General features: G+C 43.9%; 14 non-coding genes and 1 pseudogene across 14 annotated transcripts; all 15 read right to left on the reverse strand.

Annotated features, from left to right (window-relative positions):
• Nucleotides 1-573: 573 nt before the first annotated feature.
• Nucleotides 574-764, reverse strand: LOC141220264 (U2 spliceosomal RNA). Its single transcript, XR_012288632.1, has one exon. It is a non-coding gene; the product is annotated as a U2 spliceosomal RNA (small nuclear RNA).
• A 1,115-nt stretch (nucleotides 765-1,879) lies between these two features.
• LOC141220249 (U2 spliceosomal RNA) lies at nucleotides 1,880-2,070 on the reverse strand. Its single transcript, XR_012288618.1, has one exon. It is a non-coding gene; the product is annotated as a U2 spliceosomal RNA (small nuclear RNA).
• Nucleotides 2,071-3,185: 1,115 nt separating this feature from the next.
• On the reverse strand, nucleotides 3,186-3,376 carry LOC141220182 (U2 spliceosomal RNA). Its single transcript, XR_012288552.1, has one exon. It is a non-coding gene; the product is annotated as a U2 spliceosomal RNA (small nuclear RNA).
• Nucleotides 3,377-4,491: 1,115 nt separating this feature from the next.
• On the reverse strand, nucleotides 4,492-4,682 carry LOC141219854 (U2 spliceosomal RNA). The gene has a single exon (XR_012288231.1). It is a non-coding gene; the product is annotated as a U2 spliceosomal RNA (small nuclear RNA).
• Nucleotides 4,683-5,800: 1,118 nt separating this feature from the next.
• LOC141219855 (U2 spliceosomal RNA) lies at nucleotides 5,801-5,991 on the reverse strand. Its single transcript, XR_012288232.1, has one exon. It is a non-coding gene; the product is annotated as a U2 spliceosomal RNA (small nuclear RNA).
• A 1,115-nt stretch (nucleotides 5,992-7,106) lies between these two features.
• LOC141219856 (U2 spliceosomal RNA) lies at nucleotides 7,107-7,297 on the reverse strand. Its single transcript, XR_012288233.1, has one exon. It is a non-coding gene; the product is annotated as a U2 spliceosomal RNA (small nuclear RNA).
• Nucleotides 7,298-8,412: 1,115 nt separating this feature from the next.
• Nucleotides 8,413-8,603, reverse strand: LOC141219857 (U2 spliceosomal RNA). The gene has a single exon (XR_012288234.1). It is a non-coding gene; the product is annotated as a U2 spliceosomal RNA (small nuclear RNA).
• Nucleotides 8,604-9,718: 1,115 nt separating this feature from the next.
• Nucleotides 9,719-9,909, reverse strand: LOC141219858 (U2 spliceosomal RNA). The gene has a single exon (XR_012288235.1). It is a non-coding gene; the product is annotated as a U2 spliceosomal RNA (small nuclear RNA).
• Nucleotides 9,910-11,024: 1,115 nt separating this feature from the next.
• LOC141219860 (U2 spliceosomal RNA) lies at nucleotides 11,025-11,215 on the reverse strand. Its single transcript, XR_012288237.1, has one exon. It is a non-coding gene; the product is annotated as a U2 spliceosomal RNA (small nuclear RNA).
• Nucleotides 11,216-12,330: 1,115 nt separating this feature from the next.
• LOC141219861 (U2 spliceosomal RNA) lies at nucleotides 12,331-12,521 on the reverse strand. Its single transcript, XR_012288238.1, has one exon. It is a non-coding gene; the product is annotated as a U2 spliceosomal RNA (small nuclear RNA).
• A 1,118-nt stretch (nucleotides 12,522-13,639) lies between these two features.
• LOC141219863 (U2 spliceosomal RNA) lies at nucleotides 13,640-13,830 on the reverse strand. Its single transcript, XR_012288239.1, has one exon. It is a non-coding gene; the product is annotated as a U2 spliceosomal RNA (small nuclear RNA).
• Nucleotides 13,831-14,945: 1,115 nt separating this feature from the next.
• Nucleotides 14,946-15,136, reverse strand: LOC141219864 (U2 spliceosomal RNA). The gene has a single exon (XR_012288240.1). It is a non-coding gene; the product is annotated as a U2 spliceosomal RNA (small nuclear RNA).
• A 1,118-nt stretch (nucleotides 15,137-16,254) lies between these two features.
• On the reverse strand, nucleotides 16,255-16,445 carry LOC141220181 (U2 spliceosomal RNA). Its single transcript, XR_012288551.1, has one exon. It is a non-coding gene; the product is annotated as a U2 spliceosomal RNA (small nuclear RNA).
• A 1,118-nt stretch (nucleotides 16,446-17,563) lies between these two features.
• On the reverse strand, nucleotides 17,564-17,752 carry LOC141219683 (U2 spliceosomal RNA). The gene has a single exon (XR_012288123.1). It is a non-coding gene; the product is annotated as a U2 spliceosomal RNA (small nuclear RNA).
• Nucleotides 17,753-23,861: 6,109 nt separating this feature from the next.
• On the reverse strand, nucleotides 23,862-24,064 carry LOC141219696 (U2 spliceosomal RNA; annotated as a pseudogene).
• Between the last annotated feature and the right edge of the window lie 1,208 nt (nucleotides 24,065-25,272).

Consider the following 25,272-nt stretch of genomic DNA (forward strand, 5'->3'; position numbering starts at 1 on the left):
ACCAAACTTTTTGGGTTGGGTTCTCTTTTATAGTCTGCAGGCATTAAATGAAAGAAGTCAGTGTTCCAGCAGAAGGAGACAACGTTTCAGAAAAGGCATTGTAGCAAACCAAAAAAGAAATTTTAAGCGCAGCAGAGTAACCAGCGCACATACCTGTTAGCTCAGGTGAGTTTAAAAGGCTGCTGTTGATAACAAGGGCATTTGCTAAATAGATGGTGTGTGTGCAACAATATACTGAAAGGTCAATTATATTGTGCAGCTTATCTCACCACCTGTAGTTATTTAGGTGAAAGCTCCAAAATGCTTGCCTAATATGTCTGTTTATCCAAAAGGAAGTAAAAAGGGAGAGCTAGAAAGATAGCATTGCATCACATTACATGGCAATGCAATGCACAGTTGCTGAAGTTGAACCAAAATGAGCTTGTAATCTGGCTTCTGCAACTTTGAACATGAAAAATCCAATGAGGAGAAGAAAAGCAAAGCCAAAGAGTCCATCCCAAAATCCGACAAACAAGCAAAATGAACAAAAAACATTGAATTCAATTCTTTCTGATTTTAGAAACTGCATTAAAGAAGGGGTGCACCGGTCCTGGAGATACTGCAATACCAGGTCAATGCGTGGAGTGGACAGAGCAAGCTCTTTTTCCATCTCCCTGTTCTAAAAATCCATTTAATATATGGTCCCCAGATAGGGGACGTATCAGATATTAAACTGATAAGAACAGATACTACACTTGATCTTAGCCAAAAGGTCGAGAAGCGATAACCAGAATTGGTTTCAAACTACGGAGCCACCCAAGGATCCTGAAAAGTCCATTTGTGGAGATGAGCTCCTGGACTCCCGTTAAGAAGACATGTTGTCAACCTCTAGATCCCTTACATGCCTGCACTTTTCGGCTTGCTGCTGCTGCAATCCACGCGTTTTAGATCTGCATAACTCCACCTCTTTAAACACAGCACCTTCACCCCCTGCTGTTCCCACCCGCCTCAACACCGTTGGAAGGGAGGAGAACCAATTAAGGCGGGGGGTGGGGTGGAACGAGCAGCTGTCTACCCTTAGCAGGAGGGCTCCTGATTACATACCTCTCCTGCTGCTGCTGCTGCTGGCTGTCCAGCAGCAGACTGAAGGTGGCTGCTGCTGTGCACAGGTATATAAAGGCTCAGAGCCTATTATGACACGCGCAGCCAGCGTTCCATTGCCACATTCCATCTACTGCAGGCAGGATACCTGGCTGGCTGAATGTCGCTGAGAAGCTCACAGAGACCGCCATAAGCAACAGTTTAACAGAATGCCACAGACTAATCAACCAAACTTTTTGGGTTGGGTTCTCTTTTATAGTCTGCAGGCATTAAATGAAAGAAGTCAGTGTTCCAGCAGAAGGAGACAATGTTTCAGAAAAGGCATTGTAGCAAACCAAAAAAGAAATTTTAAGCGCAGCAGAGTAACCAGCGCACATACCTGTTAGCTCAGGTGAGTTTAAAAGGCTGCTGTTGATAACAAGGGCATTTGCTAAATAGATGGTGTGTGTGCAACAATATACTGAAAGGTCAATTATATTGTGCAGCTTATCTCACCACCTGTAGTTATTTAGGTGAAAGCTCCAAAATGCTTGCCTAATATGTCTGTTTATCCAAAAGGAAGTAAAAAGGGAGAGCTAGAAAGATAGCATTGCATCACATTACATGGCAATGCAATGCACAGTTGCTGAAGTTGAACCAAAATGAGCTTGTAATCTGGCTTCTGCAACTTTGAACATGAAAAATCCAATGAGGAGAAGAAAAGCAAAGCCAAAGAGTCCATCCCAAAATCCGACAAACAAGCAAAATGAACAAAAAACATTGAATTCAATTCTTTCTGATTTTAGAAACTGCATTAAAGAAGGGGTGCAGCGGTCCTGGAGATACTGCAATACCAGGTCAATGCGTGGAGTGGACAGAGCAAGCTCTTTTTCCATCTCCCTGTTCTAAAAATCCATTTAATATATGGTCCCCAGATAGGGGACGTATCAGATATTAAACTGATAAGAACAGATACTACACTTGATCTTAGCCAAAAGGCCGAGAAGCGATAACCAGAATTGGTTTCAAACTACGGAGCCACCCAAGGATCCTGAAAAGTCCATTTGTGGAGATGAGCTCCTGGACTCCCGTTAAGAAGACATGTTGTCAACCTCTAGATCCCTTACATGCCTGCACTTTTCGGCTTGCTGCTGCTGCAATCCACGCGTTTTAGATCTGCATAACTCCACCTCTTTAAACACAGCACCTTCACCCCCTGCTGTTCCCACCCGCCTCAACACCGTTGGAAGGGAGGAGAACCAATTAAGGCGGGGGGTGGGGTGGAACGAGCAGCTGTCTACCCTTAGCAGGAGGGCTCCTGATTACATACCTCTCCTGCTGCTGCTGCTGCTGGCTGTCCAGCAGCAGACTGAAGGTGGCTGCTGCTGTGCACAGGTATATAAAGGCTCAGAGCCTATTATGACACGCGCAGCCAGCGTTCCATTGCCACATTCCATCTACTGCAGGCAGGATACCTGGCTGGCTGAATGTCGCTGAGAAGCTCACAGAGACCGCCATAAGCAACAGTTTAACAGAATGCCACAGACTAATCAACCAAACTTTTTGGGTTGGGTTCTCTTTTATAGTCTGCAGGCATTAAATGAAAGAAGTCAGTGTTCCAGCAGAAGGAGACAACGTTTCAGAAAAGGCATTGTAGCAAACCAAAAAAGAAATTTTAAGCGCAGCAGAGTAACCAGCACACATACCTGTTAGCTCAGGTGAGTTTAAAAGGCTGCTGTTGATAACAAGGGCATTTGCTAAATAGATGGTGTGTGTGCAACAATATACTGAAAGGTCAATTATATTGTGCAGCTTATTTCACCACCTGTAGTTATTTAGGTGAAAGCTCCAAAATGCTTGCCTAATATGTCTGTTTATCCAAAAGGAAGTAAAAAGGGAGAGCTAGAAAGATAGCATTGCATCACATTACATGGCAATGCAATGCACAGTTGCTGAAGTTGAACCAAAATGAGCTTGTAATCTGGCTTCTGCAACTTTGAACATGAAAAATCCAATGAGGAGAAGAAAAGCAAAGCCAAAGAGTCCATCCCAAAATCCGACAAACAAGCAAAATGAACAAAAAACATTGAATTCAATTCTTTCTGATTTTAGAAACTGCATTAAAGAAGGGGTGCACCGGTCCTGGAGTTACTGCAATACCAGGTCAATGCGTGGAGTGGACAGAGCAAGCTCTTTTTCCATCTCCCTGTTCTAAAAATCCATTTAATATATGGTCCCCAGATAGGGGACGTATCAGATATTAAACTGATAAGAACAGATACTACACTTGATCTTAGCCAAAAGGCCGAGAAGCGATAACCAGAATTGGTTTCAAACTACGGAGCCACCCAAGGATCCTGAAAAGTCCATTTGTGGAGATGAACTCCTGGACTCCCGTTAAGAAGACATGTTGTCAACCTCTAGATCCCTTACATGCCTGCACTTTTCGGCTTGCTGCTGCTGCAATCCACGCGTTTTAGATCTGCATAACTCCACCTCTTTAAACACAGCACCTTCATCCCCTGCTGTTCCCACCCGCCTCAACACCGTTGGAAGGGAGGAGAACCAATTAAGGCGGGGGGTGGGGTGGAACGAGCAGCTGTCTACCCTTAGCAGGAGGGCTCCTGATTACATACCTCTCCTGCTGCTGCTGCTGCTGGCTGTCCAGCAGCAGACTGAAGGTGGCTGCTGCTGTGCACAGGTATATAAAGGCTCAGAGCCTATTATGACACGCGCAGCCAGCGTTCCATTGCCACATTCCATCTACTGCAGGCAGGATACCTGGCTGGCTGAATGTCGCTGAGAAGCTCACAGAGACCGCCATAAGCAACAGTTTAACAGAATGCCACAGACTAATCAGCCAAAATTTTTGGGTTGGGTTCTCTTTTATAGTCTGCAGGCATTAAATGAAAGAAGTCAGTGTTCCAGCAGAAGGAGACAACGTTTCAGAAAAGGCATTGTAGCAAACCAAAAAAGAAATTTTAAGCGCAGCAGAGTAACCAGCGCACATACCTGTTAGCTCAGGTGAGTTTAAAAGGCTGCTGTTGATAACAAGGGCATTTGCTAAATAGATGGTGTGTGTGCAACAATATACTGAAAGGTCAATTATATTGTGCAGCTTATCTCACCACCTGTAGTTATTTAGGTGAAAGCTCCAAAATGCTTGCCTAATATGTCTGTTTATCCAAAAGGAAGTAAAAAGGGAGAGCTAGAAAGATAGCATTGCATCACATTACATGGCAATGCAATGCACAGTTGCTGAAGTTGAACCAAAATGAGCTTGTAATCTGGCTTCTGCAACTTTGAACATGAAAAATCCAATGAGGAGAAGAAAAGCAAAGCCAAAGAGTCCATCCCAAAATCCGACAAACAAGCAAAATGAACAAAAAACATTGAATTCAATTCTTTCTGATTTTAGAAACTGCATTAAAGAAGGGGTGCACCGGTCCTGGAGATACTGCAATACCAGGTCAATGCGTGGAGTGGACAGAGCAAGCTCTTTTTCCATCTCCCTGTTCTAAAAATCCATTTAATATATGGTCCCCAGATAGGGGACGTATCAGATATTAAACTGATAAGAACAGATACTACACTTGATCTTAGCCAAAAGGCCGAGAAGCGATAACCAGAATTGGTTTCAAACTACGGAGCCACCCAAGGATCCTGAAAAGTCCATTTGTGGAGACGAGCTCCTGGACTCCCGTTAAGAAGACATGTTGTCAACCTCTAGATCCCTTACATGCCTGCACTTTTCGGCTTGCTGCTGCTGCAATCCACGCGTTTTAGATCTGCATAACTCCACCTCTTTAAACACAGCACCTTCACCCCCTGCTGTTCCCACCCGCCTCAACACCGTTGGAAGGGAGGAGAACCAATTAAGGCGGGGGGTGGGGTGGAACGAGCAGCTGTCTACCCTTAGCAGGAGGGCTCCTGATTACATACCTCTCCTGCTGCTGCTGCTGCTGCTGGCTGTCCAGCAGCAGACTGAAGGTGGCTGCTGCTGTGCACAGGTATATAAAGGCTCAGAGCCTATTATGACACGCGCAGCCAGCGTTCCATTGCCACATTCCATCTACTGCAGGCAGGATACCTGGCTGGCTGAATGTCGCTGAGAAGCTCACAGAGACCGCCATAAGCAACAGTTTAACAGAATGCCACAGACTAATCAACCAAACTTTTTGGGTTGGGTTCTCTTTTATAGTCTGCAGGCATTAAATGAAAGAAGTCAGTGTTCCAGCAGAAGGAGACAACGTTTCAGAAAAGGCATTGTAGCAAACCAAAAAAGAAATTTTAAGCGCAGCAGAGTAACCAGCGCACATACCTGTTAGCTCAGGTGAGTTTAAAAGGCTGCTGTTGATAACAAGGGTATTTGCTAAATAGATGGTGTGTGTGCAACAATATACTGAAAGGTCAATTATATTGTGCAGCTTATCTCACCACCTGTAGTTATTTAGGTGAAAGCTCCAAAATGCTTGCCTAATATGTCTGTTTATCCAAAAGGAAGTAAAGAGGGAGAGCTAGAAAGATAGCATTGCATCACATTACATGGCAATGCAATGCACAGTTGCTGAAGTTGAACCAAAATGAGCTTGTAATCTGGCTTCTGCAACTTTGAACATGAAAAATCCAATGAGGAGAAGAAAAGCAAAGCCAAAGAGTCCATCCCAAAATCCGACAAACAAGCAAAATGAACAAAAAACATTGAATTCAATTCTTTCTGATTTTAGAAACTGCATTAAAGAAGGGGTGCACCGGTCCTGGAGATACTGCAATACCAGGTCAATGCGTGGAGTGGACAGAGCAAGCTCTTTTTCCATCTCCCTGTTCTAAAAATCCATTTAATATATGGTCCCCAGATAGGGGACGTATCAGATATTAAACTGATAAGAACAGATACTACACTTGATCTTAGCCAAAAGGCCGAGAAGCGATAACCAGAATTGGTTTCAAACTACGGAGCCACCCAAGGATCCTGAAAAGTCCATTTGTGGAGATGAGCTCCTGGACTCCCGTTAAGAAGACATGTTGTCAACCTCTAGATCCCTTACATGCCTGCACTTTTCGGCTTGCTGCTGCTGCAATCCACGCGTTTTAGATCTGCATAACTCCACCTCTTTAAACACAGCACCTTCACCCCCTGCTGTTCCCACCCGCCTCAACACCGTTGGAAGGGAGGAGAACCAATTAAGGCGGGGGGTGGGGTGGAACGAGCAGCTGTCTACCCTTAGCAGGAGGGCTCCTGATTACATACCTCTCCTGCTGCTGCTGCTGCTGGCTGTCCAGCAGCAGACTGAAGGTGGCTGCTGCTGTGCACAGGTATATAAAGGCTCAGAGCCTATTATGACACGCGCAGCCAGCGTTCCATTGCCACATTCCATCTACTGCAGGCAGGATACCTGGCTGGCTGAATGTCGCTGAGAAGCTCACAGAGACCGCCATAAGCAACAGTTTAACAGAATGCCACAGACTAATCAACCAAACTTTTTGGGTTGGGTTCTCTTTTATAGTCTGCAGGCATTAAATGAAAGAAGTCAGTGTTCCAGCAGAAGGAGACAACGTTTCAGAAAAGGCATTGTAGCAAACCAAAAAAGAAATTTTAAGCGTAGCAGAGTAACCAGCGCACATACCTGTTAGCTCAGGTGAGTTTAAAAGGCTGCTGTTGATAACAAGGGCATTTGCTAAATAGATGGTGTGTGTGCAACAATATACTGAAAGGTCAATTATATTGTGCAGCTTATCTCACCACCTGTAGTTATTTAGGTGAAAGCTCCAAAATGCTTGCCTAATATGTCTGTTTATCCAAAAGGAAGTAAAAAGGGAGAGCTAGAAAGATAGCATTGCATCACATTACATGGCAATGCAATGCACAGTTGCTGAAGTTGAACCAAAATGAGCTTGTAATCTGGCTTCTGCAACTTTGAACATGAAAAATCCAATGAGGAGAAGAAAAGCAAAGCCAAAGAGTCCATCCCAAAATCCGACAAACAAGCAAAATGAACAAAAAACATTGAATTCAATTCTTTCTGATTTTAGAAACTGCATTAAAGAAGGGGTGCACCGGTCCTGGAGATACTGCAATACCAGGTCAATGCGTGGAGTGGACAGAGCAAGCTCTTTTTCCATCTCCCTGTTCTAAAAATCCATTTAATATATGGTCCCCAGATAGGGGACGTATCAGATATTAAACTGATAAGAACAGATACTACACTTGATCTTAGCCAAAAGGCCGAGAAGCGATAACCAGAATTGGTTTCAAACTACGGAGCCACCCAAGGATCCTGAAAAGTCCATTTGTGGAGATGAGCTCCTGGACTCCCGTTAAGAAGACATGTTGTCAACCTCTAGATCCCTTACATGCCTGCACTTTTCGGCTTGCTGCTGCTGCAATCCACGCGTTTTAGATCTGCATAACTCCACCTCTTTAAACACAGCACCTTCACCCCCTGCTGTTCCCACCCGCCTCAACACCGTTGGAAGGGAGGAGAACCAATTAAGGCGGGGGGTGGGGTGGAACGAGCAGCTGTCTACCCTTAGCAGGAGGGCTCCTGATTACATACCTCTCCTGCTGCTGCTGCTGCTGGCTGTCCAGCAGCAGACTGAAGGTGGCTGCTGCTGTGCACAGGTATATAAAGGCTCAGAGCCTATTATGACACGCGCAGCCAGCGTTCCATTGCCACATTCCATCTACTGCAGGCAGGATACCTGGCTGGCTGAATGTCGCTGAGAAGCTCACAGAGACCGCCATAAGCAACAGTTTAACAGAATGCCACAGACTAATCAACCAAACTTTTTGGGTTGGGTTCTCTTTTATAGTCTGCAGGCATTAAATGAAAGAAGTCAGTGTTCCAGCAGAAGGAGACAACGTTTCAGAAAAGGCATTGTAGCAAACCAAAAAAGAAATTTTAAGCGCAGCAGAGTAACCAGCGCACATACCTGTTAGCTCAGGTGAGTTTAAAAGGCTGCTGTTGATAACAAGGGCATTTGCTAAATAGATGGTGTGTGTGCAACAATATACTGAAAGGTCAATTATATTGTGCAGCTTATCTCACCACCTGTAGTTATTTAGGTGAAAGCTCCAAAATGCTTGCCTAATATGTCTGTTTATCCAAAAGGAAGTAAAAAGGGAGAGCTAGAAAGATAGCATTGCATCACATTACATGGCAATGCAATGCACAGTTGCTGAAGTTGAACCAAAATGAGCTTGTAATCTGGCTTCTGCAACTTTGAACATGAAAAATCCAATGAGGAGAAGAAAAGCAAAGCCAAAGAGTCCATCCCAAAATCCGACAAACAAGCAAAATGAACAAAAAACATTGAATTCAATTCTTTCTGATTTTAGAAACTGCATTAAAGAAGGGGTGCACCGGTCCTGGAGATACTGCAATACCAGGTCAATGCGTGGAGTGGACAGAGCAAGCTCTTTTTCCATCTCCCTGTTCTAAAAATCCATTTAATATATGGTCCCCAGATAGGGGACGTATCAGATATTAAACTGATAAGAACAGATACTACACTTGATCTTAGCCAAAAGGCCGAGAAGCGATAACCAGAATTGGTTTCAAACTACGGAGCCACCCAAGGATCCTGAAAAGTCCATTTGTGGAGATGAGCTCCTGGACTCCCGTTAAGAAGACATGTTGTCAACCTCTAGATCCCTTACATGCCTGCACTTTTCGGCTTGCTGCTGCTGCAATCCACGCGTTTTAGATCTGCATAACTCCACCTCTTTAAACACAGCACCTTCACCCCCTGCTGTTCCCACCCGCCTCAACACCGTTGGAAGGGAGGAGAACCAATTAAGGCGGGGGGTGGGGTGGAACGAGCAGCTGTCTACCCTTAGCAGGAGGGCTCCTGATTACATACCTCTCCTGCTGCTGCTGCTGCTGGCTGTCCAGCAGCAGACTGAAGGTGGCTGCTGCTGTGCACAGGTATATAAAGGCTCAGAGCCTATTATGACACGCGCAGCCAGCGTTCCATTGTCACATTCCATCTACTGCAGGCAGGATACCTGGCTGGCTGAATGTCGCTGAGAAGCTCACAGAGACCGCCATAAGCAACAGTTTAACAGAATGCCACAGACTAATCAACCAAACTTTTTGGGTTGGGTTCTCTTTTATAGTCTGCAGGCATTAAATGAAAGAAGTCAGTGTTCCAGCAGAAGGAGACAACGTTTCAGAAAAGGCATTGTAGCAAACCAAAAAAGAAATTTTAAGCGCAGCAGAGTAACCAGCGCACATACCTGTTAGCTCGGGTGAGTTTAAAAGGCTGCTGTTGATAACAAGGGCATTTGCTAAATAGATGGTGTGTGTGCAACAATATACTGAAAGGTCAATTATATTGTGCAGCTTATCTCACCACCTGTAGTTATTTAGGTGAAAGCTCCAAAATGCTTGCCTAATATGTCTGTTTATCCAAAAGGAAGTAAAAAGGGAGAGCTAGAAAGATAGCATTGCATCACATTACATGGCAATGCAATGCACAGTTGCTGAAGTTGAACCAAAATGAGCTTGTAATCTGGCTTCTGCAACTTTGAACATGAAAAATCCAATGAGGAGAAGAAAAGCAAAGCCAAAGAGTCCATCCCAAAATCCGACAAACAAGCAAAATGAACAAAAAACATTGAATTCAATTCTTTCTGATTTTAGAAACTGCATTAAAGAAGGGGTGCACCGGTCCTGGAGATACTGCAATACCAGGTCAATGCGTGGAGTGGACAGAGCAAGCTCTTTTTCCATCTCCCTGTTCTAAAAATCCATTTAATATATGGTCCCCAGATAGGGGACGTATCAGATATTAAACTGATAAGAACAGATACTACACTTGATCTTAGCCAAAAGGCCGAGAAGCGATAACCAGAATTGGTTTCAAACTACGGAGCCACCCAAGGATCCTGAAAAGTCCATTTGTGGAGATGAGCTCCTGGACTCCCGTTAAGAAGACATGTTGTCAACCTCTAGATCCCTTACATGCCTGCACTTTTCGGCTTGCTGCTGCTGCAATCCACGCGTTTTAGATCTGCATAACTCCACCTCTTTAAACACAGCACCTTCACCCCCTGCTGTTCCCACCCGCCTCAACACCGTTGGAAGGGAGGAGAACCAATTAAGGCGGGGGGTGGGGTGGAACGAGCAGCTGTCTTCCCTTAGCAGGAGGGCTCCTGATTACATACCTCTCCTGCTGCTGCTGCTGCTGGCTGTCCAGCAGCAGACTGAAGGTGGCTGCTGCTGTGCACAGGTATATAAAGGCTCAGAGCCTATTATGACACGCGCAGCCAGCGTTCCATTGCCACATTCCATCTACTGCAGGCAGGATACCTGGCTGGCTGAATGTCGCTGAGAAGCTCACAGAGACCGCCATAAGCAACAGTTTAACAGAATGCCACAGACTAATCAACCAAACTTTTTGGGTTGGGTTCTCTTTTATAGTCTGCAGGCATTAAATGAAAGAAGTCAGTGTTCCAGCAGAAGGAGACAACGTTTCAGAAAAGGCATTGTAGCAAACCAAAAAAGAAATTTTAAGCGCAGCAGAGTAACCAGCGCACATACCTGTTAGCTCAGGTGAGTTTAAAAGGCTGCTGTTGATAACAAGGGCATTTGCTAAATAGATGGTGTGTGTGCAACAATATACTGAAAGGTCAATTATATTGTGCAGCTTATCTCACCACCTGTAGTTATTTAGGTGAAAGCTCCAAAATGCTTGCCTAATATGTCTGTTTATCCAAAAGGAAGTAAAAAGGGAGAGCTAGAAAGATAGCATTGCATCACATTACATGGCAATGCAATGCACAGTTGCTGAAGTTGAACCAAAATGAGCTTGTAATCTGGCTTCTGCAACTTTGAACATGAAAAATCCAATGAGGAGAAGAAAAGCAAAGCCAAAGAGTCCATCCCAAAATCCGACAAACAAGCAAAATGAACAAAAAACATTGAATTCAATTCTTTCTGATTTTAGAAACTGCATTAAAGAAGGGGTGCACCGGTCCTGGAGATACTGCAATACCAGGTCAATGCGTGGAGTGGACAGAGCAAGCTCTTTTTCCATCTCCCTGTTCTAAAAATCCATTTAATATATGGTCCCCAGATAGGGGACGTATCAGATATTAAACTGATAAGAACAGATACTACACTTGATCTTAGCCAAAAGGCCGAGAAGCGATAACCAGAATTGGTTTCAAACTACGGAGCCACCCAAGGATCCTGAAAAGTCCATTTGTGGAGATGAGCTCCTGGACTCCCGTTAAGAAGACATGTTGTCAACCTCTAGATCCCTTACATGCCTGCACTTTTTGGCTTGCTGCTGCTGCAATCCACGCGTTTTAGATCTGCATAACTCCACCTCTTTAAACACAGCACCTTCACCCCCTGCTGTTCCCACCCGCCTCAACACCGTTGGAAGGGAGGAGAACCAATTAAGGCGGGGGGTGGGGTGGAACGAGCAGCTGTCTACCCTTAGCAGGAGGGCTCCTGATTACATACCTCTCCTGCTGCTGCTGCTGCTGGCTGTCCAGCAGCAGACTGAAGGTGGCTGCTGCTGTGCACAGGTATATAAAGGCTCAGAGCCTATTATGACACGCGCAGCCAGCGTTCCATTGCCACATTCCATCTACTGCAGGCAGGATACCTGGCTGGCTGAATGTCGCTGAGAAGCTCACAGAGACCGCCATAAGCAACAGTTTAACAGAATGCCACAGACTAATCAACCAAACTTTTTGGGTTGGGTTCTCTTTTATAGTCTGCAGGCATTAAATGAAAGAAGTCAGTGTTCCAGCAGAAGGAGACAACGTTTCAGAAAAGGCATTGTAGCAAACCAAAAAAGAAATTTTAAGCGCAGCAGAGTAACCAGCGCACATACCTGTTAGCTCAGGTGAGTTTAAAAGGCTGCTGTTGATAACAAGGGCATTTGCTAAATAGATGGTGTGTGTGCAACAATATACTGAAAGGTCAATTATATTGTGCAGCTTATCTCACCACCTGTAGTTATTTAGGTGAAAGCTCCAAAATGCTTGCCTAATATGTCTGTTTATCCAAAAGGAAGTAAAAAGGGAGAGCTAGAAAGATAGCATTGCATCACATTACATGGCAATGCAATGCACAGTTGCTGAAGTTGAACCAAAATGAGCTTGTAATCTGGCTTCTGCAACTTTGAACATGAAAAATCCAATGAGGAGAAGAAAAGCAAAGCCAAAGAGTCCATCCCAAAATCCGACAAACAAGCAAAATGAACAAAAAACATTGAATTCAATTCTTTCTGATTTTAGAAACTGCATTAAAGAAGGGGTGCACCGGTCCTGGAGATACTGCAATACCAGGTCAATGCGTGGAGTGGACAGAGCAAGCTCTTTTTCCATCTCCCTGTTCTAAAAATCCATTTAATATATGGTCCCCAGATAGGGGACGTATCAGATATTAAACTGATAAGAACAGATACTACACTTGATCTTAGCCAAAAGGCCGAGAAGCGATAACCAGAATTGGTTTCAAACTACGGAGCCACCCAAGGATCCTGAAAAGTCCATTTGTGGAGATGAGCTCCTGGACTCCCGTTAAGAAGACATGTTGTCAACCTCTAGATCCCTTACATGCCTGCACTTTTCGGCTTGCTGCTGCTGCAATCCACGCGTTTTAGATCTGCATAACTCCACCTCTTTAAACACAGCACCTTCACCCCCTGCTGTTCCCACCCGCCTCAACACCGTTGGAAGGGAGGAGAACCAATTAAGGCGGGGGGTGGGGTGGAACGAGCAGCTGTCTACCCTTAGCAGGAGGGCTCCTGATTACATACCTCTCCTGCTGCTGCTGCTGCTGCTGGCTGTCCAGCAGCAGACTGAAGGTGGCTGCTGCTGTGCACAGGTATATAAAGGCTCAGAGCCTATTATGACACGCACAGCCAGCGTTCCATTGCCACATTCCATCTACTGCAGGCAGGATACCTGGCTGGCTGAATGTCGCTGAGAAGCTCACAGAGACCGCCATAAGCAACAGTTTAACAGAATGCCACAGACTAATCAACCAAACTTTTTGGGTTGGGTTCTCTTTTATAGTCTGCAGGCATTAAATGAAAGAAGTCAGTGTTCCAGCAGAAGGAGACAACGTTTCAGAAAAGGCATTGTAGCAAACCAAAAAAGAAATTTTAAGCGCAGCAGAGTAACCAGCGCACATACCTGTTAGCTCAGGTGAGTTTAAAAGGCTGCTGTTGATAACAAGGGCATTTGCTAAATAGATGGTGTGTGTGCAACAATATACTGAAAGGTCAATTATATTGTGCAGCTTATCTCACCACCTGTAGTTATTTAGGTGAAAGCTCCAAAATGCTTGCCTAATATGTCTGTTTATCCAAAAGGAAGTAAAAAGGGAGAGCTAGAAAGATAGCATTGCATCACATTACATGGCAATGCAATGCACAGTTGCTGAAGTTGAACCAAAATGAGCTTGTAATCTGGCTTCTGCAACTTTGAACATGAAAAATCCAATGAGGAGAAGAAAAGCAAAGCCAAAGAGTCCATCCCAAAATCCGACAAACAAGCAAAATGAACAAAAAACATTGAATTCAATTCTTTCTGATTTTAGAAACTGCATTAAAGAAGGGGTGCACCGGTCCTGGAGATACTGCAATACCAGGTCAATGCGTGGAGTGGACAGAGCAAGCTCTTTTTCCATCTCCCTGTTCTAAAAATCCATTTAATATATGGTCCCCAGATAGGGGACGTATCAGATATTAAACTGATAAGAACAGATACTACACTTGATCTTAGCCAAAAGGCCGAGAAGCGATAACCAGAATTGGTTTCAAACTACGGAGCCACCCAAGGATCCTGAAAAGTCCATTTGTGGAGATGAGCTCCTGGACTCCCGTTAAGAAGACATGTTGTCAACCTCTAGATCCCTTACATGCCTGCACTTTTTGGCTTGCTGCTGCTGCAATCCACGCGTTTTAGATCTGCATAACTCCACCTCTTTAAACACAGCACCTTCACCCCCTGCTGTTCCCACCCGCCTCAACACCGTTGGAAGGGAGGAGAACCAATTAAGGCGGGGGGTGGGGTGGAACGAGCAGCTGTCTACCCTTAGCAGGAGGGCTCCTGATTACATACCTCTCCTGCTGCTGCTGCTGCTGGCTGTCCAGCAGCAGACTGAAGGTGGCTGCTGCTGTGCACAGGTATATAAAGGCTCAGAGCCTATTATGACACGCGCAGCCAGCGTTCCATTGCCACATTCCATCTACTGCAGGCAGGATACCTGGCTGGCTGAATGTCGCTGAGAAGCTCACAGAGACCGCCATAAGCAACAGTTTAACAGAATGCCACAGACTAATCAACCAAACTTTTTGGGTTGGGTTCTCTTTTATAGTCTGCAGGCATTAAATGAAAGAAGTCAGTGTTCCAGCAGAAGGAGACAACGTTTCAGAAAAGGCATTGTAGCAAACCAAAAAAGAAATTTTAAGCGCAGCAGAGTAACCAGCGCACATACCTGTTAGCTCAGGTGAGTTTAAAAGGCTGCTGTTGATAACAAGGGCATTTGCTAAATAGATGGTGTGTGTGCAACAATATACTGAAAGGTCAATTATATTGTGCAGCTTATCTCACCACCTGTAGTTATTTAGGTGAAAGCTCCAAAATGCTTGCCTAATATGTCTGTTTATCCAAAAGGAAGTAAAAAGGGAGAGCTAGAAAGATAGCATTGCATCACATTACATGGCAATGCAATGCACAGTTGCTGAAGTTGAACCAAAATGAGCTTGTAATCTGGCTTCTGCAACTTTAAACATGAAAAATCCAATGAGGAGAAGAAAAGCAAAGCCAAAGAGTCCATCCCAAAATCCGACAAACAAGCAAAATGAACAAAAAACATTGAATTCAATTCTTTCTGATTTTAGAAACTGCATTAAAGAAGGGGTGCACCGGTCCTGGAGATACTGCAATACCAGGTCAATGCGTGGAGTGGACAGAGCAAGCTCTTTTTCCATCTCCCTGTTCTAAAAATCCATTTAATATATGGTCCCCAGATAGGGGACGTATCAGATATTAAACTGATAAGAACAGATACTACACTTGATCTTAGCCAAAAGGCCGAGAAGCGATAACCAGAATTGGTTTCAAACTACGGAGCCACCCAAGGATCCTGAAAAGTCCATTTGTGGAGATGAGCTCCTGGACTCCCGTTAAGAAGACATGTTGTCAACCTCTAGATCCCTTACATGCCTGCACTTTTCGGCTTGCTGCTGCTGCAATCCACGCGTTTTAGATCTGCATAACTCCACCTCTTTAAACACAGCACCTTCACCCCCTGCTGTTCCCACCCGCCTCAACACCGTTGGAAGGGAGGAGAACCAATTAAGGCGGGGGGTGGGGTGGAACGAGCAGCTGTCTACCCTTAGCAGGAGGGCTCCTGATTACATACCTCTCCTGCTGCTGCTGCTGCTGCTGGCTGTCCAGCAGCAGACTGAAGGTGGCTGCTGCTGTGCACAGGTATATAAAGGCTCAGAGCCTATTATGACACGCGCAGCCAGCGTTCCATTGCCACATTCCATCTACTGCAGGCAGGATACCTGGCTGGCTGAATGTCGCTGAGAAGCTCACAGAGACCGCCATAAGCAACAGTTTAACAGAATGCCACAGACTAATCAACCAAACTTTTTGGGTTGGGTTCTCTTTTATAGTCTGCAGGCATTAAATGAAAGAAGTCAGTGTTCCAGCAGAAGGAGACAACGTTTCAGAAAAGGCATTGTAGCAAACCAAAAAAGAAATTTTAAGCGCAGCAGAGTAACCAGCGCACATACCTGTTAGCTCAGGTGAGTTTAAAAGGCTGCTGTTGATAACAAGGGCATTTGCTAAATAGATGGTGTGTGTGCAACAATATACTGAAAGGTCAATTATATTGTGCAGCTTATCTCACCACCTGTAGTTATTTAGGTGAAAGCTCCAAAATGCTTGCCTAATATGTCTGTTTATCCAAAAGGAAGTAAAAAGGGAGAGCTAGAAAGATAGCATTGCATCACATTACATGGCAATGCAATGCACAGTTGCTGAAGTTGAACCAAAATGAGCTTGTAATCTGGCTTCTGCAACTTTGAACATGAAAAATCCAATGAGGAGAAGAAAAGCAAAGCCAAAGAGTCCATCCCAAATTCCGACAAACAAGCAAAATGAACAAAAAACATTGAATTCAATTCTTTCTGATTTTAGAAACTGCATTAAAGAAGGGGTGCACCGGTCCTGGAGATACTGCAATACCAGGTCAATGCGTGGAGTGGACAGAGCAAGCTCTTTTTCCATCTCCCTGGTCTAAAAATCCATTTAATATATGGTCCCCAGATAGGGGACGTATCAGATATTAAACTGATAAGAACAGATACTACACTTGATCTTAGCCAAAAGGCCGAGAAGCGATAACCAGAATTGGTTTCAAACTACGGAGCCACCCAAGGATCCTGAAAAGTCCATTTGTGGAGATGAGCTCCTGGACTCCCGTTAAGAAGACATGTTGTCAACCTCTAGATCCCTTACATGCCTGCACTTTTCGGCTTGCTGCTGCTGCAATCCACGCGTTTTAGATCTGCATAACTCCACCTCTTTAAACACAGCACCTTCACCCCCTGCTGTTCCCACCCGCCTCAACACCGTTGGAAGGGAGGAGAACCAATTAAGGCGGGGGGTGGGGTGGAACGAGCAGCTGTCTACCCTTAGCAGGAGGGCTCCTGATTACATACCTCTCCTGCTGCTGCTGCTGCTGCTGGCTGTCCAGCAGCAGACTGAAGGTGGCTGCTGCTGTGCACAGGTATATAAAGGCTCAGAGCCTATTATGACACGCGCAGCCAGCGTTCCATTGCCACATTCCATCTACTGCAGGCAGGATACCTGGCTGGCTGAATGTCGCTGAGAAGCTCACAGAGACCGCCATAAGCAACAGTTTAACAGAATGCCACAGACTAATCAACCAAACTTTTTGGGTTGGGTTCTCTTTTATAGTCTGCAGGCATTAAATGAAAGAAGTCAGTGTTCCAGCAGAAGGAGACAACGTTTCAGAAAAGGCATTGTAGCAAACCAAAAAAGAAATTTTAAGCGCAGCAGAGTAACCAGCGCACATACCTGTTAGCTCAGGTGAGTTTAAAAGGCTGCTGTTGATAACAAGGGCATTTGCTAAATAGATGGTGTGTGTGCAACAATATACTGAAAGGTCAATTATATTGTGCAGCTTATCTCACCACCTGTAGTTATTTAGGTGAAAGCTCCAAAATGCTTGCCTAATATGTCTGTTTATCCAAAAGGAAGTAAAAAGGGAGAGCTAGAAAGATAGCATTGCATCACATTACATGGCAATGCAATGCACAGTTGCTGAAGTTGAACCAAAATGAGCTTGTAATCTGGCTTCTGCAACTTTGAACATGAAAAATCCAATGAGGAGAAGAAAAGCAAAGCCAAAGAGTCCATCCCAAAATCCGACAAACAAGCAAAATGAACAAAAAACATTGAATTCAATTCTTTCTGATTTTAGAAACTGCATTAAAGAAGGGGTGCACCGGTCCTGGAGATACTGCAATACCAGGTCAATGCGTGGAGTGGACAGAGCAAGCTCTTTTTCCATCTCCCTGTTCTAAAAATCCATTTAATATATGGTCCCCAGATAGGGGACGTATCAGATATTAAACTGATAAGAACAGATTTTTTTTTTTTTTTTTTTTTTTTTTTTTAAACCATTCAGGTTAGTTTTATAGCAAATCAGTAGGATATACCAAAACTGTTGCAAAAAAAACTTCTCATCATCATGGCCATATTTATTAAGCATAAAGTAACCTAATATTACAGAAAGAAGAACATCTTATTAATATAAACCAAAAGATCACTGAAATTTTACAATATGCCTCCACTTTTTAAATTTCCATATTCCCTCGGCATCTGTTCCACCACCGCTACTACTATCCATCTTGTAAATCAAAAATAGCCTAGAAAGAATAATCCTAATACATTCATTTACTGTAATTGATTTCCTTTTAAATACACAAAGATTCCTCACATCCCACAAACTTTCTAACACACAAGCCATAATTAACCACAAAACTCTCTCCTTTACACGTCCACTTGCACCAATACCAAACATAACCACACGCCAATCCACAAAAGTCACTCCTGCCAAACTCCTACACAACCCCCCTACACATTTCCACACGTCTTGCGCAAAATCACAATTCCACATCAGATGCATAACCGTCTCACAACCATTACATCCATCTCTTGGACAAACATCCGACCTAATCAAACCTCTCTTCTTTTGAACGTCTCTCACTGGAAGAATATTGTGAAACGCCATCCACACTACATCCTTCTGTTTGTTGGACATCCCATACATACCCAACTTTCTCCAAGCATCCGCAACCTCATTCCCTCTCAAACCAACAATATTAGACTCGACCTCATTTGCACACAATTTCCTATACACCCTCTTAGTCATTCTAAACTCATCCACCGGCACACTCAGCAAATCATACTTCTTGACAAACTTCTCAATCACCTCATACCACACCGGACACTTAAAAGACACAGGCACTCTCGCATCCCTCTTTCTCCAACCTAACCCATACAACATCCATCCTGCAGAATAACTTGCCATACATGCACCCTTATTACCTTTACCCAACAATACCACAATCGTCTTAATATAATGGAGCCCTAAAAAAACCTCAACATTAGGAAATCCCAAACCACCATGCTGGCAGGCCTTATAAAGGCTTTCCCTCTTCAGCTTCTCCATCTTGCTGCACCAGAAAAAGGAAAAAATCATTTTCTCAACTCTCTTCACTTTCCTAAAAGGGGATGGAAAAATTATGGCCACAAAAAGCAGAATGGGTAAGATCACTGCTTTGATAACTAGAACTTTGCCCCGCAAAGAAAGATCTCTCATTCTCCAAAAATTCAATTTTCGCTCAACACGCATACCACACTCGTCCCAACTCTCATTTCCTTTCAGATCATCATTGAAAAATACCCCTAAAACCTTAATTGCACTCTCCTCATACTTAACACCTTCCATACGAATACTGTCATCTCCAAAGCATTTGAAACTACACTTAGTCCAGTTAACTCTAAAACCTGATGCACCACAGAAAAAATCCAAAAGCAACCTCACCCTACTCATTGAAGCCATACTTTCACTCACCATCACAACATCATCCATGTAACCTAACACCTTCACATGCTTACCACCACTCCCAGGCACTAACAATCCTCTCATCATTTTCTCACGTCTCACTAAACACAGCAAAGGCTCAATCACACATACAAACAAGACAGGGGACATAGGGCACCCCTGTCTTACACCAGACCTAATCATCACTTTGTCAGACAACCATCCATTCACTAAAAACTCACTTGACACATAATCATATAAAGACTTAACTCCATTCAGAAAAACCCTAGGGAAACCCATCCTCTCCAATACTTTAAACAGAAACACATGCGAAACTCTATCAAAAGCCTTTTCGAAATCAATTGCTAACACCATACACTTCTGCTTTCTAGTCTTACAATCCCCAAGCATATCCCTTAACAATAACAAATTATCACTTATACTCCGACCAGGCACGGCACACACTTGGTCATCCTCCACAACCCTACCAATCACCTCACGCATACGATTTGCTAACAATTTACTGTAGACCTTATAATCAGCGTTAAGCAATGATATGGGTCTCCAGTTCCCCAAACGCTTTTTCTCACCCTTCTTAAACACAAGAACCACTATACCCTCTTTCATACTGTCACACAAAACACCATTCATCCACATATACCTACAAACCTCAGTCAAGTCCTTACCCAAAAACTCCCAAGCTTTCACATACAGCTCCACAGGCAACCCATCCTTCCCAGGCGTCTTATTCTTTTTAGCACTCATAACAACATTCCTCACCTCATCCAAAATAACATCCTCACACAAAGCATCACATTCATCCGAACCAAGTCTCTTCTCCATACCACTCAATACATGCGACACAAGTCCAGGATCAATCCATTTCTCATCGTACAACTTACTATAGAAGCCATTCACCTCATTCAACACATTCTTCCCAACCACACTAGATCCATCTTCACCTACCACTTCACTCAAATCCAACTTCCTTCCATTCATTTTTTTAAAAAAGTACCTGGTGCACTTTTCATTCTTTTCCAAATGCTCTAACTTGGTACGGTAAATAATCTCTTTACCTTTTTCATCCAGAAGACATTTTAACTCATTCTTAGCAACCTCAAGCTGATCAGACATATCCATTCCTTTCCTAACACACCCACGCAACCAATCAATCCGTCTACTTAAGTCATTAAATCTATTACGATATCTGGCAGCTTTTTTGTAGCCCCATTTTTTAAAGAAAGTTTTTAACTGTAATTTCACCCAATCCCACCATTCAAGCACACTACCAAAATCACGCTTATGCCACCTCCAACTTGCATACCTTTTCTCCAACTCACTCATCACCTCCTCATCCTCCAACAACCTCGTATTCAATTTCCAAACCCCACCCCCAAACACCATGTCCCCATTCGCACTAAAAACTCCACGCAAACACTCATGATCAGAAAAAGGTACCTTATGTTGAACATAACTTGAACAAACCATATTTTTGGAAAATAACATCCTTTCTATCCTCGATGAAATATTACCACGGTCAGCATAATATGTAGGCGGTGGTGGAATGCCATACTCAAGTATTGCAGCGTCTAAGAAAGAAAAATCAGAAATAAGTTGAGATAACTTTTTTCCCGTAATGTCCACATTACCTTCTGTGACACAATTACAGTCACCAACAAAAACTGTAGGAATTTTTCCAGGGAGAAAAAAACTCAATTTCTCAAGAAGAGCAAGCCGCTCCTCTTTTTTAGTAGGACAATATAAATTAATCATTCTAACCTTCCACCCCCTATAACTCAAAAAAACAATAATGCAGCGACCCACCTCCACAACCGTGTAACTATCAATAGTAATATTCTTATTACCAACTAAAATCCCCACACCATCATTTTTGTTAAAGCTGGACCCCGACCAAACATACTGGCCATAAGGCCAGTCCTTATCCCCTGGAGATTCAGTAATCCCACACTCTTGTAGACAATAGACATCTGCACTCAAACCCTTTAGATAATCCAGAACTGTTGTTCTTCGGGTAACAGATCTAATTTGCCTAACATTAAGGGACACAATGTCCCATCCAGAATGATGCGGCATAACTAAAGGGGATCACACATAACCTGAAAAAAAAAGAAAGAAAACATCAACTCAACCTTCATCAAGCAAAGCAAAGCTATTACCATCTGGCTGAATGCCAAATGTAACAATGTCAGGAGAAAATACATCTGACGGGTAAGCACGAGAGTCCACCGGGCTATCACACACGGCAGCAATGGATGAACACTCAGTCCTTGGCTTCTTCTTGACCACATCAGGATCCTCCTCATCAGAGAAACGGACAGCAGACAAGTCCCCTTGGCCACCGCCCCCGATCTCCTCTGAAGCAGTATTGCACCAAGATATGACAGGAGAATTGGACAAGTCCATTTCCCCCTCACCACGGACACCAAACTGGGGAGGGAAAGGTGACATCACCTCTGGAATCACCATGTCAAAGCCTCCTGACGCAGGAGGCTGAAGCTGGGCATCTTCAAATATGTCGTCCATCTGAGTGCCATCCTCTTCCTCTTGGGGAGCAGTTGCCTCCCCGACATCCGGAAGGGGACCTTGTGGAACCCTAGTAGAAGTCGAAGGAACAGCAGGCCCCTCCGCGACCACTTGAGCAAAAGACTTAGGAGTGGTTCTAGCTTGACACTGCCTAAGAACATGCCCCTCCTCACCACAAGCATCACACTTTACCTGGTTCTTGCAGTCTTTCGCCATATGACCAGACGTGTTACACCTCCTGCAGGTTGGCGGATACCTGCAGGACTCCTGGACATGACCATACTTGTTACATCTTCTGCAGAAAAAAGGAGCATCAGGAAAGTACAAGAAACCAGTGTCTCTCCCAATAGAGAAACTCATAGGAGGATAATGTATGCCCCCTGGCCCCTCGGGGTCTGTAGCAAAACGAACAAAGTACTTGTATTTGCCAGTCCACAAGCCTTCTTCATTCGAGATCTTGTGGGAAAAATGCACATAAGTACAATGCCTCCTCAAGAATACAGTAATGTCCTCCTGGGGGATAAAGGGATTGTGCATAAACACAACAACAGGAACATCCCCCTTTGAATAGAGGACAGTAAAAGTGAGTCCATCTAGGAGGGAGTTCTCAGTATGGCCTTTCAAGGTTCTATAAAGATTTTGGCAAGCAGCCATAGTAGAAAGAACCAGCACATACCTTCCATGACTTCTAAATTCCTGCAGGCAAAGAATGTCCGACTTCTTAATCTTCAATGCTTCATAGAAGATGGCATTCACCAGGTAGGACATGGAAAAATGTCCCTTCTTCTCCTCGGAAATCTCAATGCGAAATCCATTCTTGACCCGGGGGTCCCCGGTCCCAGCAAATTTCAGCTTGACTCCCATAGTCAGCCACGGAAATCGCCTTCCCGTTTCCTCCTCACTCTCCCCCTATAGCAGCATCCAGCTTAAGCCACCGGAGTGGCGATGCTGGAAGGCCGAGGGCTAGCACTCAAGGAACCTGATGTCCAGACACTTGATCTGAGCCAAAAGGCCGAGAAGCGATAACCAGAATTGGTTTCAAACTACGGAGCCACCCAAGGATCCTGAAAAGTCCATTTGTGGAGATGAGCTCCTGGACTCCCGTTAAGAAGACATGTTGTCAACCTCTAGATCCCTTACATGCCTGCACTTTTCGGCTTGCTGCTGCTGCAATCCACGTGTTTTAGATCTGCATAACTCCACCTCTTTAAACACAGCACCTTCACCCCCTGCTGTTCCCACCCGCCTCAACACCGTTGGAAGGGAGGAGAACCAATTAAGGCGGGGGGTGGGGTGGAACGAGCAGCTGTCTACCCTTAGCAGGAGGGCTCCTGATTACATACCTCTCCTGCTGCTGCTGCTGCTGGCTGTCCAGCAGCAGACTGAAGGTGGCTGCTGCTGTGCACAGGTATATAAAGGCTCAGAGCCTATTATGACACGCGCAGCCAGCGTTCCATTGCCACATTCCATCTACTGCAGGCAGGATACCTGGCTGGCTGAATGTCGCTGAGAAGCTCACAGAGACCGCCATAAGCAACAGTTTAACAGAATGCCACAGACTAATCAACCAAACTTTTTGGGTTGGGTTCTCTTTTATAGTCTGCAGGCATTAAATGAAAGAAGTCAGTGTTCCAGCAGAAGGAGACAACGTTTCAGAAAAGGCATTGTAGCAAACCAAAAAAGAAATTTTAAGCGCAGCAGAGTAACCAGCGCACATACCTGTTAGCTCAGGTGAGTTTAAAAGGCTGCTGTTGATAACAAGGGCATTTGCTAAATAGATGGTGTGTGTGCAACAATATACTGAAAGGTCAATTATATTGTGCAGCTTATCTCACCACCTGTAGTTATTTAGGTGAAAGCTCCAAAATGCTTGCCTAATATGTCTGTTTATCCAAAAGGAAGTAAAAAGGGAAAGCTAGAAAGATAGCATTGCATCACATTACATGGCAATGCAATGCACAGTTGCTGAAGTTGAACCAAAATGAGCTTGTAATCTGGCTTCTGCAACTTTGAACATGAAAAATCCAATGAGGAGAAGAAAAGCAAAGCCAAAGAGTCCATCCCAAAATCCGACAAACAAGCAAAATGAACAAAAAACATTGAATTCAATTCTTTCTGATTTTAGAAACTGCATTAAAGAAGGGGTGCACCGGTCCTGGAGATACTGCAATACCAGGTCAATGCGTGGAGTGGACAGAGCAAGCTCTTTTTCCATCTCCCTGTTCTAAAAATCCATTTAATATATGGTCCCCAGATAGGGGACGTATCAGATATTAAACTGATAAGAACAGATTTTTTTTTTTTTTTTTTTTTTCCTCAGATTAAGACCCACATTAATTTATGCATCATAGCGCATATTCACATAACGGGTTCTCAAATCATCATTCGGAAAAACAAAAACAAAATCCCAAAAAACACAACCATGCAATTAACTGTTACTTACTGTAAGAAGCCCAATGTGAAAAGTTCCAGAGTGCTTCTGCTGCTGTCTCACCATACTTCTTTTTATCCAATAAATAGGCATAAAACAGTCTAGCAAGAAAAATCTTTCTGCATTCCATGGGGGAAAAAACAATCTTTTTAAAAATCACCAAATTCCGAACGTCCCATAAAACCTCTTTATATATGACAAAAATAATCCAGCTTGCCCGCTTCCTTTGCGAGTACTTAAAATCTTGACCTATTAAAATCCTTTCAAAATCGAAACAATGAAAACCAACTAAAGCAACAAACATACGTGACAACAAGGTAAAAACTTTTTTAGCAAAAAAACAGTCCCAAAAAATATGCTGTATTGTTTCCACCTTTTTGCAACCTTCCCTAGGACATAGTTCTTGAACCTTTATCCCCCGGTCATTCAAAAAAGCCCTTGTTGGCAAGCATCCATGCAACGCCATCCAGGTTACATCCTTCTGTCTGTTGCTGATTCCACGCATGAAAAAAAGCTTCCACACCTGTCCAGACTGTGCATTATTACAAAACGGCACATCACATAACATCTCCTTCTTCTTAATACCTGAGACAATCAGTTTTTTGTCCGGTCTAACCATGGAGCTTATCCCATTTTGATCATAGAAGGACCTAAGCACCACATAAAAAAACGGTATCACAAACGAAACTGGTTTTCTTAAATCCTTCTCACACCAGCTCCATTTCTGGAAAAGCCGTCCTGCTAAATATTTGCACATGTCCGCAGTCCTGTTATTGCACTGGGATAATTTATAAATGTTCAAAAAATAATGCATTCTTAAAAATAAGTCAATGTTAGGAAAATCACAACCCCCATTTTCCACAGAACACATAACCATTCCTCTTCTTAGTTTCTCCATTTTGGATCCCCAAAAAAACACAAACAGTTTCCTTGTCACTCTCTTTGTCCAAAGCACAGCAGGTGGGAAAATCAAAGCAGTGTACAGCAGAAGCGGGAGAATCACAGACTTGATTACCAGCACTTTCCCTCTCAGCGACAGGTTCCTTAGTTTCCAAAAGTTCAACTTCTGATCCATTTTGTCTTCTAGAATCTTCAGGCTGCTTTTCCCTTTCAGTTCCT

Source organism: Phyllobates terribilis, unplaced genomic scaffold, assembly GCF_046119375.1.
Source record: "Phyllobates terribilis strain yellow unplaced genomic scaffold, ASM4611937v1 Scaffold_277__1_contigs__length_2500907, whole genome shotgun sequence".
In the NCBI taxonomy this organism is placed as follows: domain Eukaryota; kingdom Metazoa; phylum Chordata; class Amphibia; order Anura; family Dendrobatidae; genus Phyllobates; species Phyllobates terribilis.